The sequence below is a fragment of the Ylistrum balloti genome, unplaced genomic scaffold (assembly GCF_031769215.1).
Source record: "Ylistrum balloti isolate Yb309-2 unplaced genomic scaffold, AGI_CSIRO_Ybal_v1 Utg369958, whole genome shotgun sequence".
Taxonomy (NCBI): domain Eukaryota; kingdom Metazoa; phylum Mollusca; class Bivalvia; order Pectinida; family Pectinidae; genus Ylistrum; species Ylistrum balloti.
In genome coordinates, this window is record NW_026782057.1 from 622,469 (window position 1) to 639,768 (window position 17,300).

The 17,300-nt window shown below is 34.3% G+C and overlaps 1 protein-coding gene across 5 annotated transcripts in view; it reads right to left on the minus strand.

Moving 5' to 3' along the window:
• The window catches only part of LOC132547492 (tumor necrosis factor alpha-induced protein 8-like), a 90,498-nt gene that overhangs the window by 41,778 nt on the left and 31,420 nt on the right, over window positions 1-17,300 (minus strand). For 2 of the 5 annotated variants that reach the window (XM_060211248.1, XM_060211247.1), the window contains exon 2: window positions 7,897-8,002. The gene's annotated coding sequence lies outside the window, so the exon portion shown is untranslated. Of the gene's footprint in view, window positions 1-193; window positions 281-7,896; window positions 8,040-17,300 lie in introns of those variants that run through there. The other 3 variants (XM_060211250.1, XM_060211246.1, XM_060211249.1) reach the window with 2 other exon arrangements.

Here is a 17,300-nt window from a genome sequence, read left to right on the forward strand (position 1 = left end):
TTATAATTCTGTACAATTATATCAAATATGAGTCTCTTCAGCTCTGTTTGTCTCTTTCTTCCAACTAGTAAAGCTAAAGATATGAAAAATACACATTTTGATAATTCTGTATAAATTGTAGTAAAAACGGGTCTCTTGAGCTCTGAGTGTCTTTCTCTCAACTACTGCAGGTAAAGATGTGCTAAAATTTTACCTTGTCCAATCTGTATCTATTAGGTTTCCATAATATAACCATCAATCCCACAGAAGTACAGACACTTTCGCATGATACGTCCTGTATCAGTTCCAAAATGTTTTAACACTATTCTATAATGCTATATAGGAAATCGATGAATTATCTATTCCTCCAGGAGCCTCTTGAGATCGTATTTTTTCCCAGGAATGTAGGTTTCCATGTTTAATGTGTTGACAAGAGATAAGGGGTGCAAACAACCCATCAGCAGAATTTACATTCATCTTTTAAACTTACGTCAATGTGTAAATCGGCATGTTTTCCCAAACATTTAAGGATCTGTGAGAAAGATCTGTACTGTCTGAAACAAGGCAACCCTATTGAATGTTTATTCATCAACGTCATTCTTACTTTTTTTAATCAAGTTCTAATCTTTCAGAAAGCAAGAAATGGTGTCAATTTTTTTACACATCTTATTTGTGTCGACACAAACTGTGTGATGGCCATCACCGCTACAGTAAATAGTCTCTAAATCCTACAAACATACCTCGACCATGTTTGAAACAAGTTGTCTCTATGTTTCGTAGATCATGTGAATGCCAGAAACGTCAACACTGAGACATAAACACAACATCAAGTACAATTTACAGACAGGAAGGTGTCAGCGAAAAAGCCAGCCAGATGTTGCTAAATAGTTGATGTCCTTCATCTTTTGATAGTTCAAAACCAGACAAAATCATTCATTTGCAACTTGCCACCTTTAACGGGATCTGTTTCTGTGATTAATATCATCTACCACGTGACATAAAACCAATAACCTCAGTTTAAAACAGTAGAAATTTTTAGCAAGTCCCGTCGCACTAAAATGATAGATTAAGTGTACAAGGAAAGGTCCTGAAGACAGCATACCTAGTATGCCAAAACACGTTAACACCATTAAAACCTGCCAAGATCTGAGAATGTTTTCCACTTCTCTATTTTGTCTACACTGTTAATTCCTAGATTGCTCTCTTTATTCACCAAGGAGTCAATTCTACAGAAAATTACCGTTGATACTGATATGCCTGTATTTGGATGTTGGGTCTTTTTTCTGGTGTATTGTTCACAGAGTAGGAAAAGAATTGCTTTAATTGCTGAAAAAAAACAGAAATAAGAGAAAAAAATCCATTAAACCACTATTAACCAAGCTTAGAATGAAGATTTTGATCCTTATTCATGTTTTTTGTCTGGGGTTTTTATTCATGGAACAGGTGTTTTCCCTGGGTACTCTTGTTTAGAAAGGTCCCTCCCACACCGCCATCTCTACCAACAACGGCAATAGATATAAGTTTAACACTTTGTGAAAAAAAATGAAGTTTGTTCAACAAACTAAGGTGTCCCATTAGAAAAATCTACTTTCCCCTTTTTCATCTCCCACCTCCCCCCACCCCCCTCAAGTTTCTAACACACTAACACACCCAGTTTGAGGATGGATGCGAGGAAGTATGGATCAGATGGTACTAAAATTAAAGCTGCAAATTAAAATGCAGCAGTGTTAATATCATTTTCTTGTTGCTTGCTAAAGAATGAGGGAGATTTATATGCATATCCTTTGACAGGAAGTGACAAACAGGATGTAGCAATTACCATAACGACACTGTGCCATCAGTACATGGCGTGTAGGTGGTTACATTTATAAAACAATTTTCTTTCATTAATTGCCCTTTTTTTGCTTGTGTGACAATTTCTTATCCCAGATAACAGAATTGCATGCTATAACCGAACAGCATTTCAAACAACACATTCACGACCATCTGTCACTCATCTTCTGAACATGAATGAAACAAATATTGGGTCAGCCTGGCAGCAGGTAGTACCATATCCTGGTGATCAAAATTATTTTTAGACCATGTAACATAATACAGATGACTGAAGAGGCATATAAACAGAAGTAAACATAATTTCTTTGAAGCATTTTTGGTGCATTTTATGACAAATCATAACAAAGACATTCAAAGGCAGATTCTTCCTGATACAGCACTGGTGCCTTTATTTTAAATTTCCTGATTATTGGCAGACACAAAAAGGAAAACAGATGTGGAAATTACAACCAAGTTACTGCTCCCCTGATAAATCACAGCAGGGTTAACAGCTCCAAGTATTCTGTTGTTCCCAAATTACAATCTACAGATTACTATAGCACTGACCATAGAAATGATTCTACAACAATGGTTCTGTGTAGACCCATGTTTTGTTTACTGGGTTTATTGTCCCATGAGCAACAGCTAGGGTTGTCTCCCTGAAGCAGTCAATGGCTACATTACTGAACAACATACAGGAGGCCCATGGAATCCCATCCAGAAAAATTATTCTGTGGTATAAACAATTCAGTATGGATACATGTATCACATGACTGAATCATATTTCAGATATAGCACATGACTAAATCATATTTCAGATATAGTCACAGGACTCTCATTAGCAAAATGGCGGCCAATATGAAGCTATTGGATACCGTTGTGGAAGATTTCCCCGAGTCTGTGTCTCTAATAACTTATAATTCATGAATTAAAAATAATTTCCAGGCTAGTGTTCACGAAATCATGTATTCCCGAATGTCTACACAACTGTTTTTGCGAGATAAAATATTCGCCAAATTGAAGTGGTTTACTGTATCTCCATATAAACAAAACATTGACCATCGCATATGGTTTCTGTTAATTAGCTTTTGTACATTACAATACCACAAAGATAAAAATAAACACCTCTTGCCAGCTCTATTGTCATGAAAGTCAAAGAGAGATTGTAGGTTTATTATCATAAATCTATATTTCATTGAAATGAATCTTATGATCAATTTGCATAACTCTGAGATCAGTGAAGTGTAGCGGTGTGTTCTATCAAAGGAATCAATGGATTGTGTTTCCTATAAAACCCATCCTATAACTTTTTACATAAAGACTTGATGTCAGTACAATTATGGAAATGAAAATATTGACAGCAACTAAAAGCCGACTATCTATCATAGATGAGTTAATTGGCAATATTAACTGTCACTGTATTAATGGGAACAGTGGTAGAAAATAGTGTACATCATTCTCTATACTTTCACTTTTGTATACAAATATATTTGACATACATGTGATATGCTAACATATAAATTTGATTTCATTTATAATACCAAGACCAAGAATATGAAAGCATCTTTATCACTTGAAACAGAAATGAAAAGTTTGTTTGCTGTTTTTTTTTTTAATTTGTTCGTTTAATCACCCTGTGAACAGCCAGGTCCATCCCAAGGCAGTATCTCCTTGTAGTAATTATTGTCTACCTCACTGAACAACATACAGGAGGCCTGCCACTTGTCAACTAAATCAATAAGGGCAAAGTGTCTTGCCTCGGGACATAACCGTATCAGCTCACACTGGTTCCTTTTTCAGCTTACAAACCACCACTGGTAATGAGTGCTCAACCACTCACTTCAGATCTTTACTTGAAGTTGCTTAGGTCAGGGTTCAACCAAATGAGATGCAACACAGCTCTTGGTACCAATGTTAGCAGTGGCTCTCTTGAATAAGATGACTGTGATAACTCTGTTCGTTTTCTCAAAAGCTGGAATTACAGACCTGATTGTCCTGGTTGTAGGAAGATATTATGTTACTACAGGAAGACCTCCCTTACAATTTCAGTGGCTGTTCAAAGGACGATGAATCCAGGAAATAAACAAAGTTTTAACGCTAAGTTCATATATAGAAATTCATAAATAAGGTTTGTATGGCATCATCCATACAAAAAAGATACAGACCACTTTTGTTAAGTCAGGCAAAAAAAAAAAAAAAAATACAGATATCAGCTGAAACATATTTTTCCTTTCAAAATATTAAGATGATAAAAACCATCAACACTTATTCAATAAAGGCCTATTTCACAAGACAAACTGTGTTAAGAATATGATCAATTATATCAATAGTTTATTGGTTTACACTCAGCTGATCTTAATGTTTTTATCTTTTATGTTTAACCTAATTATTCTGCCCTGTCCCAAGTCAACACTAAACTCAAATCTGTATTGTTAATGAGTCGGTTATCAGCTGTGCTAGTGGCATGTAATTTGTTCATTAACAAATTTATGATTATACCTTTAGCCCCGAAGTATCAAGCTTTCAGGTTTGATTAAGTATAAGGCTCCTTTCTACATTCTCAATTGAGTTGTCCAAGTTACATAATTTTCATGAACTTTTGGCAAGTGACAAGGAATGAATTTGGCCAATGAAAACTCCTCATCAGGCTTAATAACCAAATATTGCTATGATATTATCCTTGGCTTATACCTTTAGCCCCGAAGTATCAAGCTTTCAGATTTGATAAATTATAAGGCTCCTTTCTACATTCTCAATTGAGTTACATAATTTTCATATACAGATGAACTTTTGGCTAATGAAGAGGAATGAAACTTGACCAATGAAAACTCCTCATCAGGCTTAATAACCAAATACAGTCTAACCTGTCATAACGGCCACCTTAGTTAGACGGCCACCTGCTTATAATGGCCGTTTTCAGACCCTCCCAATCGTTTTTGCTCATTAATGATACCTAATTTAACGGCCACCTGTCTAATGTGGCCAGCGGCCACCCTTTTCGCCCCAATCTTGCGATCGAACCTCGTTTAAACGGCCGTTTTGACCACAAGTCATTTGACAAGCTTTCTTGACTGCGAGTCACGTTTTCTCGCCACGTGAACATTCCTACAAAGAAAACAGTTGATGGCACGTAAACACAATTCACCATGCATTTTATATTGAGTTTGATTTCATTTACGTCACTAGTATACATAATACAGGCATTTTATTACTATTGTGGCAATTCACTTCGAAATATGAGCAGCAAACAAACTCAGACCGAACCACAAATTCCCAAGTACAGGAAGACAGTGACAATCCTGATTATTAAACTGTATTCAAATATCAATGTGCAAATTGCCGCAACTTGGGTTCGAAAATAAGGAACCTCAATTAAGAGGCAACCTCTCTATAAAGGCCACTTTCATAATTTCCCCACGGTGGCCATTTAATACAGGTTAGACTGTATTGCTATGATATTTTCCTTGATGGTAAACATTCTATACTGACAGTTTTATATTTAAGAAATATTAACCAAATGATGCTATAACAATTACTGAAGAGTTTCTTATTTTAGTGGCCATAACTGTTCCAAGTATCACTACCATGGTAACCAAAATATACCAAAATAGTTAGAGAGGTAACTAAGGGTGTCTCGAATTTCAGAGGAAGTAACTGTTACCAGTTTCACTACCATGGTAACCAAAATATACCAAAATAGTTAGAAAGGTAACTAAGGGTGTCTCGAATTTCAGAGGAAGTAACTGTTACCAGTTTCACTACCATGGTAACCAAAAGATAACAAAATAGTTAGAGGGGAAAGACATACACTGGCAAAGACTTACACTGGCAAAGACTTTCACCTGAGAAGAGGTTTACACTGGAAAAGACTTACACCTAAGAAGAGACTTACACTGGCAAAGACTTATACCAGGAAAGATTTATCCAAGGAAAAACTCACACTGGCAAAGACTTACATCAAGAAAGACTTACCCCAGGTACCCCATGAAGATGTGCCTTCCATAAAGACATTCAGACCCTCTACAGGGTGCTGTAACCCTCACACCATACAGACATTCAGACCCTCTACAGAGTGCTGTAATCCTTACACCATACAGACATTCAGACCCTCGACATGGGGCTGTAATCCTTACACCATACAGACATTCAGACCCTCTACAGGGTGCTGTAATCCTTACACCATACAGACATTCAGACCCTCTACAGGGTGCTGTGATCCTTACACCATAAAGACATTTCATGTTGACCCTCTACAGAGTGCTGAAATCCTTACACCATTCAGACATTCAGACCCTCTATAGGGCGCTGTAATCCTTACACCATAAAGACATTCAGGCCCTCTACAGGGTGCTGTAATCCTTACACCATACAGACATTCAGAACCTCTACAGGGTGCTGTCATCCTTACACCATACAGACATTCAGGCCCTCTACAGGGTGCTGTAATCCTTACACCATACAGACATTCAGACCCTCTGCTGGGTGCTGTGATCCTTACACCATAAAGACATTTCATTCAGACCCTCTACAGGGTGCTGTAATCCTTACACCATACAGACATTTCATGTTGACCCTCTACAGGGTTCAAACAAATGTTTCTTGTACATACTATGCCAATGATATGCAAACAGACTTAATTTGGCACAATTAAATTTCAACACATTTATCACTTTTTTGGCAAATTAGTACGATCAGAAATTCTGTTTCTACATTAGTTATAATATGAGCAGCATTAAAAAGCTACAGTTATCAGCCCAATCATATTTTAGTACCTTCAGTGCAGACACCACTAAAATAACAATACCACTAAAACTTGTAGGTTTACAGTAATTATCTTCACTATTTTGCACAAGTTATCAGAATCTGTTTCATATCTCTCCATGCTAAGATTCCTTTAAAACATGGTACAACACTGATAAGGTTTTTTATAACAAAATTTATTTAAAGCTTTCAGTCTGAACTTTTTAAACAGTTGAAGGAAAACTTCGGTGTTAGTTTCTGATCACTTTCCCAATAGAACAGAATTTGATATCAAGTCTACAGTAATTTGTGCTTTCTGTAGAAAAGAAGAAAGCATGCAGACTTAACCGATTTTAACAAAGTGTTAACCAAAACTCCACATCACCCAACATCAAATCAACTCAGCACACATGGCCAGTGGAATTTGTTAAAACACATTAGGAGGAACAACTCATAGAACATAAACGGTCCTGTAGATGTGATATGTAAAATACACATACAGTAACATATGGTTGCCATGTGCTCTCTCCAAAGATTTGCTAAACTTATCTGTTCTTCGTCATTAACTTAAATAACCTTGGTAGAACTTCATTGATCAAATTTCTCAAAGCCAATATCAGGAAATTTTACTCATTAAATAAAAATTTCATTTTGACTATAATACAAAAATGAAAGAAATTTGAAATAATGGCAATGTGTACCAAACCAACTAGATATTTCAGTGGGGAAAAAATATATATATTTTTATTCTCAGCCAAAAGTGGAATTCATAATATCAGTATATGAAAAACAGTGCTATTTTTACATAGGGGCAAGGATGATATAGTTTAGAACTGAAAACAGCAATATAAGGTGGGCTCAAATAGGAAGAACAAATAATTGGTGTCACATTTTATATCTACAGTAAATATTTTTATAAATACCAGGAGTAACTCATTATAGACACGTCTACTCTAATCCCTCACTCCAGTAAACCAAGCCCAGATAATTGTACCCACTTAAACCAGTTTAGTCATCCTGGATAGGGTTGATACACAAGGCTGTACCACACTGTATCCACTGAGAGACTAGACTTGTGTCTTTATCCCCTAAAGCAATATATGTATATTTTCATGTTTGTTATTGTAACTGAAGCTTTTTAGTCTACATCTTGAATCTAAATTCTCTGGAGGCAAAGATGTCTACATTTTGATTACTTGTTGATAAATCATTCTCAAGAAGCTATACATCCTGTGTTTGTGTTCACACTTTTTAACAGGTTGGTATACAAATGATAGAAGTGTTCTATAGATACAAAATGACATTTTATCTTCCTAACCTTATTGATGACAACAGATATGAAAATAAAAAAAAACCTTCACTTACCGATCTCAGTCTGTCACATTCTACAAACACGGAGGAGTATCAAATCGTGACCTTTGTATATTAACTTCAGTTTTCGTCTATAGTGTATCCCACACTCTTCCTGAACCTGCAATGGAAGTAAGTGACGACTATATCCAACAGAAATCAAATCTGCGTCCTTTGTATTCATTAAATAAAGCTTAAATACAGTGTAAGGACCAGGCTGGTTGTGTCGTGGCCAGATGAAGTGTTCCTAGTATACACTTCCTCCAGCATTGTAAAGGACAGCTTACCGGATATGTATGCATGTATATATACACCATATACATGAAAACAAAGTTAGATATATACATTTATAGAGTTACATATTCAGGACAAGAAAATTTGCATGCTGAGCAATTTATCAATATAACAATGGGAACCAAAATATCACTGGTCAAAAGGGCTGTAACTGATTTATAACTAATATCATCTCTTGGAATACTGCAAATATTTATACCAGTTAGATGTTTTGTGACATCTTTACTGAGAGAAGTGACATACCATGACAGTTTAATGCTTATATATATATATTTTTTTTTTCTAGAGCTCTGAACATCATTGTAAATTTAACCAACTATCTACAACTATTAGTAAACACCAGTCTATATACACCACATGTCTATATATACTACCTGTCTACTACCTGTCTATATATACTACCTGTCTACCTATACTACCTGTCTAAATATACTACCTGTCTATATATACTACCTGTCTACTACCTGTTTATATACACCATCTGTCTATATATACTAACTGTCTATATATACTACCTGTCTACTACCTGTTTATATATACTACCTGTCTACCTATACTACCTGTCTAAATATACTACCTGTCTATATATACTACCTGTCTACTACCTGTTTATATACACCATCTGTCTATATATGCTAACTGTCTATATATAGTACCTGTCTACTACCTGTCTATATATACTACCTGTATATATATACTACCTGTCTATATCTACCAACTGTCTATTTATACTACCTGTCTGTATATACAACCTGTATATATATACTACCTGTCTATTTATACCAACTGCCTATATATATTAACTGTCTATATATACTACCTGTCAATATATACTACCTGTCTATATATACTACCTGTCTATATATACTACCTGCTGTCTATATATACTACCAGTCTATATCTACCATCTGTCTATATATATTACCTGTCTACTACCTGTCTATATCTACCAACTGTCTATTTATACTACCTGTCTATATATACTACCTTTATATATATATACTACCTGTCTATATATACAACCTGTATATATATACTACCTGTCTATATATACTATATGTCTATATATACATGTCTTTATCTACTACATGTCTATATATACAACCTGTATATATATATACTACCTGTCTATATATACAACCTGTATATATATACTACCTGTCTATATATACTACATGTCTATATATACATGTCTATATCTACTACATGTCTATATATATTACCTGCCCTGGTTGTTATCGACGGGTGTTAGTGCCTTTTAACTTTTCTTGCCAAGTTATTCTTGCCTAACATTATGTAGTTTTGCCCATCTACTCTTGCCTATAAACAAATATTCTTGTTTACTAACTAGTATTCTTGCCAAGCTTTTACCTTCACTGATAACTGATAAAAATATTTCCAACGAAGGAAAATGTTTTAATTGTAAGGTTAATTAATGTAAAAATGGAGTAACCATATGATCTAGAATCTTTGTTGTTGTCTTTTGGGATTTTTTTTTTCACATCTCAAACATTTCAATAAAGTGCAAAATAAAAATTTGACAAATTCTTTTTTTCTAACAGTGGTATTAAGAGGTGAGAATTAACAATTCTGGAAAAATACACCTACATGTGACAGACTGATGGCATTACAATGTGGCATCTTTACTGCATATTTCTACACCTGGTATTGTCAGAAACACGAAATATTCATAACTCTGGGACACAAAATCTTTTATACTTTTTATACTTCAGGGGAAAAAAAGAAAAATATTTTCTATGATTATAGATAATTATAGAACATTAATATTGTTTTCTTTTAATACAAGGGGTCTAGCGGCCTTGACTGTCACTCGAGATATGTAATACTGAACATAAAGGTTCCTAGAAAAAGAAATTGTGACATTGATAAAAGAAAGCCAGTGTCAATACATGTATAACATCAAACTGTCGTCCTACGATGATTCAAAAGGGAAATAAACAATATTATGCTCAAAAATGCAAAGTTAACCTCCTCCCCGCGAAGAAATGCGAGATTTATTGTGGTAAATAGTAATTTTCAGTTCCTCCGTGAACATCCATGATTCTTTATTCTTTAAAGAATAAATAAAGAATAAAGAATCATAGTTCCTCCATGAAGATTCTACCATACCTGCATGTTGAGAAGAAGATTTTTAAAATTTAAGTCAATTTGACCACTTTTGGCCCACCAATCAGCCCCTAGAGGTCAATCAGGGTCACTATCTCAGGTGACCTAAAAATATATTGAAATGTGCCTGAAGTGGTAGTAGAATATTTGGCTTATCATTGGTGTCTATATTGATATGAACTTGTTTTTGATAACAGAAACATTTCCCAATCTTAAGTGATGCTTATGAACCAAGCCAGAGAGTAAACTGATATTGAAAGCTATAAATTACTTACAGCCTTCGGTTATGTTCACTTAACAAACTGACTCTGGTGATGTTACAGGGAAACCACTAATCCTAGGTCAAGGTACCCAGACCTTAATCAATGCAATACTTGGATGTGTCTGGTCAGTATCTCTGTGATATGATGTACAATACAATTTGGCTGTTGATATTAGTTCATTTTTCTGTATTGCTATCTTGGATATAACCACCAGTCATGCCAACGAAATATAACCATAAAGCTTACACATATAAGAACATTTGGGAAATATTAGGTGAAAAAAAATTGTAGCCTACAATTAAAGTCTTTATTATGTTTCTGTTTGATTCTGGCTGTTAACATCATTCATTATTTTCATTTTTCCTCACAACAAACGGTTTACAGGGTCTATGTATACCTACTGGCACCCTGAGAATCTACACAAGTGTAAATGCACGACTCACTGGCAGCGAACAAAGTAAATCGAGTTAATGTTTCATTTTCAAATAAGTTAACTCCAACTCAAAAAGAAATATTCAATATGATTTTCATGATCAATTTGGAGTAAGGGTCACTTGTACATCTGAAATGAATTAACATGCATATATAAATATACAGTCGAAACTTGTTATCTCGAAATTCAAGGGATTGTGGTAAATGTTCCAAATTTCGACTCAAACGACGAGTATAAATAAGCTTACTGACCAAGCACATACACATCATATATTTTACGCAATGACAATATCACTAGTTGGGTCACTATCTAACCTTATTCCCTTGAGGAGTCACTATCTGATGTTTTTCCTTAGTCCAGTCACTATCTGACCTTATTCCAGAGTTGGGTCACTATCTGACATTTTTCCTTAATCCAGTCACTATCTGACCTTATTCCACAGTTGAGTCACTATCTGACCTTTTCCTTAGTCCAGTCACTATCTGACTTTACTCCACAGTTGAGTCATTATCTGACCTTCTTCCTCAGTTGGGTCACTATCTTACCTTATTCTACACTTGGGTCACTATCTGACCTGACCTTATTCTATAGTTGGGTCACTATCTGACCTTATTCTTTAGATGGGTCACTATCTGACCTTATTCTACAGTTGGGTCACTATCTGACCTTATTCTACACTTGGGTCACTATCTGACCTTATTCTACACTTGGGTCACTATCTGACCTTATTCTACACTTGGGTCACTATCTGACCTTATTCCTCAGTTGAGTCACTATCTTACCTTATTCTATAGTTGGGTCACTATCTTACCTGACCTTGTTCTATAGTTGGGTCACTATCTGACCTTATTCTACAGTTGAGTCACTATCTGAACCTTATGCTACAGTTGGGTCACTATCTGACCTTATTCTACAGCTGGGTCACTATCTGACCTTATTCTTCAATTGAGTCACTATATGACCTTATTCCTCAGTTGAGTCACTATCTAACCTTATTCTATAGTTGAGTCACTATCTGACCTTATTCTATAGTTGAGTCACTATCTGACCTTATTCTATAGTTGGGTCACTATCTGACCTTATTCTATAGTTGAGTCACTATCTGACCTTATTCTATAGTTGGGTCACTATCTGACCTTATTCTTTAGATGAGTCACTATCTGACCTTATTCTATAGTTGAGTCACTATCTGACCTTATTCTATAGTTGGGTCACTATCTGACCTTATTCTTTAGATGAGTCACTATCTGACCTTATTCTATAGTTGAGTCACTATCTGACCTTATTCTATAGTTGGGTCACTATCTGACCTTATTCCTCATGCAACATTTGTATTTCCTGATTATTTTTTGTTCCCTAATGTTTTATTAATATAATGTGATATTGATATTGTCGATATGTTAATACTACATGTATGTCAATGATATTTATCATTATTAGTTGTTATAATTGTATTATATTCTACTGATAGACTCAGTATATATTACCAACGAGTACCTAATTAAGATGAAAGATTTAAAGTTCATTCAAGGAGTAAAACAAACTGCGTCCACCAATCAAATTTTAGTGATCAGTTCAAATCAATTTCTTCGTGATCGAACTGGCAGTTCGAGATCTGACTGACAGCTAATGGTTAGTGCCTGTTTCCAATCATCTGAGTTAGCAATTTGATTTCTAAGTAATATATGTACTTATGATTTAATATATGTATAAGTATAACTGGAATATGAAAAGTAGGGATTATTACGATAGTACATGTTATTGCAACTTACATATATTTGTGATCGCTGCTATTGATAAATATTCGGCTTGTATCTACATATTTGTAATTATATCATAAGTTTCTATTGAATAAGATTGTGTCCATCTCAGGTGTTCATTAGCACATAGTCGATTGTATGATGCTGGTCAAAATGTTAATCATTCTCAATGCTTTATTTTGATTTGTTTAATGTGTGTTTTTGTCTGTATATAACATATTGCAGATGAAAGACTTTCGTCTTTATCTGAAATAAAAAAGAATCAAACTGAAAGACTGAAGCAGAGGCTCTGTTGTTTTTTCTGCTGGTTACACTTAGCTGAGTCACTATCTGACCTTATTCCTCAGTTGGGTCACTATCTGACCGTATTCCTCAGTTGGGTCACTATCTGACCTTATTCCTCAGTTGGGTCACTATCTGACCTTATTCCTTAGTTGGGTCACTATCTGACCTTATTCCTCAGTTGGGTCACTATCTGACCTTATTCCTCAGCTGAGTCACTATCTGACCTTATTCCTTAATTGGGTCACTATCTGACCTTATTCCTTAGTTGGGTTACAACTTACTTCATTTCCTGGTTGAATCATTATTTGACCGTATTCTACAACTGGGTCATTATTTGACCTTATTCTTTATTTGCGTCATTACTAGACTTCTCATCATTCAACTGATCTAGGTCACAAGTCGTCTTTCTGCAAAGATGCTCTATTTCATATTTTATGAAAATCAATTCCCGCACATGTACTGTTGTATATGAATAGACAATGGATGCTGCATTGTAAGAACACATGAAAACTTGCTAGTTGGTGAAAAATTAGACAAGACAATGCTACATCATAAGATCACAACTAATTCCCTTTATATTAAAACATAGAGCATCTTCCATTCTTTAAACATTTTCATTCCAATTCTATCTTTAATATCATTTTTTATGTTGTATGCAAGAAATACCATCTGATCAAAAGAAGGGTACTATAAGTCAACTTGTAGATAAAGCAAACAGCTCTGAATTTTAATTTACTTTAAAATAAATTAATTCAATTTTTGTTTTATTCCCCTCTCACAAACTGACTGATTGATCATCAAATATTACACAACTTCTGCAATAAGATATTGTTTAGCACCTTATAAATTCTGACAGTTAAATTTTGAAATGTAAACAAAAGCCATACACATTGCTAAAGTTTCCCCTCCAGAGACCAAGTCTGCTAATCCTAAAGACAAGATTTATTAGAAGCACAGTACTTTTAACAACTGCCAGAAATCACTATAAATTCCTCTTCCAGGATTTGTTGTCAGAATCTGTGAAGGAACAGGCTATAAACTGTCCTGAATTAAAACCTTTCTTATGATAATTCCATTTCCTTCCTATTTTTTCAGCGAGATTTTAAGTTAAATCACAACTGAAGTTAATGGCCAAGCATTTGACTTTAATACTTTTAATTTCAATCTTTTACTTGTTAATTCATGAGAATTGTTACTTCTCCATTTTCCAGAGATTGAAAAGAGACATTTAGAATAATACGATGATAAGGTAAGGCAGAAGATGAAAATTCAACGAGGTCATTAAGTATAACATCGTACAAAAATGACGGAAATCCTACCAAGCTATGGTATTTACAGTCAATATGAATGACAAATCTTTGCAGACAAACATCACATTGTGAGAATTTAACCACTTATTTAACGATAATAAACACAGAATCGCATACAGCAGAGGGCGACCATCTCAGTTTAAAAAAAAACCATCATGTACATTTTTAACTAAGCTGATTTGTCCCTAAAATGAACAAAGAAACATTTCTTGATTTGAAATTTTCAAAACAGAAATTATCTCATTCATCCCTATTCCCTACAATGAATACCAACAAAAAAGGACTTCTTTTTCTAAAATGAAATGCTTTGGTGAAGTATATCTTCTTTTTGTAAATACCAAAAAGATGGTAATGTTCATCTCATTTTAAAGTATCTCATGTAAGTTTGATCAAATTCTTTCACTTAATGGAGAATGTACATCAATGTCAGTGTGGAGACCAGTGATGTATGTTGATAAATACCTGATTTTAATCTTCAATCAGTTCCTTCCAATTCTATCAAGTATCTACCAGCCTACATCGAAAATTCTCCTTTGATCAGAAAACTGGGTAGATTAACGTTTTCAGTACTGAATTACTTCTCGCGTAATATTGTAACAATTGTTCAAGACAAACAGCCGAGTCATTGTAACATCTATCAGACTGCGGGTGATTACTGAACTCAAAAAAGTATCTATCCTTGATTTAATTGAAAACTTGTCCATGAAAATGAGCAATGAATTACAGTTATAAACCTGTTTCCCCACAGGTAACAGAAATCCCTGACATTCTGCCATAACACTAAATAACATCCTATATCGGTCTAGCTGGGAATGCTAGCTGAACAGTGTATTACCTAAACTCCTATTTGATACATCTCAAAACAAAAAGAGGAGGAATCAATATAAGGCCCGAAACCATGACTACTTAACTATGATTAGAAATGATTAATAAATAATTGAGGCATGAAACAAAGCCGTTGATTAATCTAAATGAGCTGGCTAATAGTAATTTCTTCTGAGATCAATAGCAGACCACCTGATCAAATTGGGTCAATTACTTGTGCGTTTACTGGTAACCTATCAAATGCCTAGGATATCTAGACAAAGAGACACTACAGAAAACTTAACCTACTAACTTTGCTGCAGTATTCATTTACAATTATCAATGAATTCCTGTATTAAATATCTTGAATCAATTAATTTTTGTACTTATTTATTTTCACAATTAAGTATCAAATGACCATATTTATGAGGTAAGAATATAAAAGCAACACAGATTCTTAGGCTAGGCTGTTAAATCCAACATGAATTTCTCAATTAAATGTGATCATCCCCACAGGGACACATAATCCCTTTAGTCTACCTAGCTAAATAACAGTATGCAGGGAAGTATTTTTATGACAGACCGACACACCTAAATCAAGCATGCCCTATCATTGGCAACTACATTACTATGCGTAAGTGTGACAGCTAAAATAATACTAAAGTAAAAGTAATGTTTGCCCATACTGATAAATTGATGTACATCCACAATAACTGCTATATATATAACACACAGGAAGTGTTATTAGCATGATCATAATTTGCACAATCATATTTCAGCACAATTCTTTAACATCGAAAGGGTTCAAATAAACCACAAAGATATGTACATTTACAGTATGTATTAGGACTAACAAAGAAAGTCATCACACTCGGCAGCAGCATATTAATGTGAAATTAAAACAAATAATGAGGTTTAGAAATATTGACCTATCAGAGTGTTAAATACAGAAATACAAATGATAAATATATATCTGAAAATTTTAGTTCATGACTAAACAAGGGGAAGTAAGTCTGTCGCTTCTTTTGAGATGGTTACCAAAATCTATATTCGATTACATTACCATATACATGAGTAGTCAGCTGTACATAAAACTTTGCCAGATCATTGTTTTTTTTGTTTTTTTTTTTAAACTTTAATCATGAAACTTCAAGGAAAGGTAAATTGGTAAATGAATCTTGGATCAGTCTCATTAAATACCATGTACCTACAGATTTCTTCACGTTTCACATCATAAAATGTGTTAGCATGGGTTCTGTTGGTCCAAATTCTAAATCCCGGTTGAGCGTAAATCCCGGTTGAGCGGAAATTTAATCAATTGCCTCCAAAATACAGGCTAGCCTTTTCTAATTGAAAAATGGTGTAGAAATTTTTGGAAGTCATGGAGTCTCCTAATCTTAACTAACACTATTGGAAACTGTGAAATGTCGTTTGCTGGATACCAAACCAGAAAACTTTTTATTTAATCTCCAAAAATGTAATGTCTTGGAAATTCAACTAAACACATCTCACTGTTCATGTTATCAATAGGCATTGATTAAAAGTCATCAATTTGAATTTTTTGTGTTGAAAGACACTTCAGTTAATTGGAATCAAATCACATCACCCCAATATGCCATGTAATCAAATTTGTATAAAAGACTTTAAGAGAGCATTCTGAATGCTCCAATTAAGACTGTTAAATGAAGAAATATCTTTACATGGAAACATATGCCTAAAGCAGATATGCAAAACTGCAATTTTATCCATGTTTCATTTTCAGTCTTCTTACCCTTCAGAACATACATTTTTGCAGTTTTAAATCAATATTATACACGGCATAGTCAGCAAAGCTAGGAAATGTTTTGTTTTTAAAGACCCTTGTGTCATCCTTGACAATATAAGTGTGACTTCAAACACCAGTATAAAGAACAGTTTCAGAAATGGACAAGTTTCAGTGAATTGTTTGAACTTCGCCAATTTCAAATATTACAACACAATTTCAAAATTCTGCCTCGAAATTTTTTGAGAACATCAACAACCAATAAAACTGACACGCAGATAATCGTAACTTAAGCCACTAAAACAATTGAAAGTTGTGCAGAATTCGATACTTTAATAATAATTATTTTTGTAGCAAATTTTGATGTCAATCTTAAAAGAA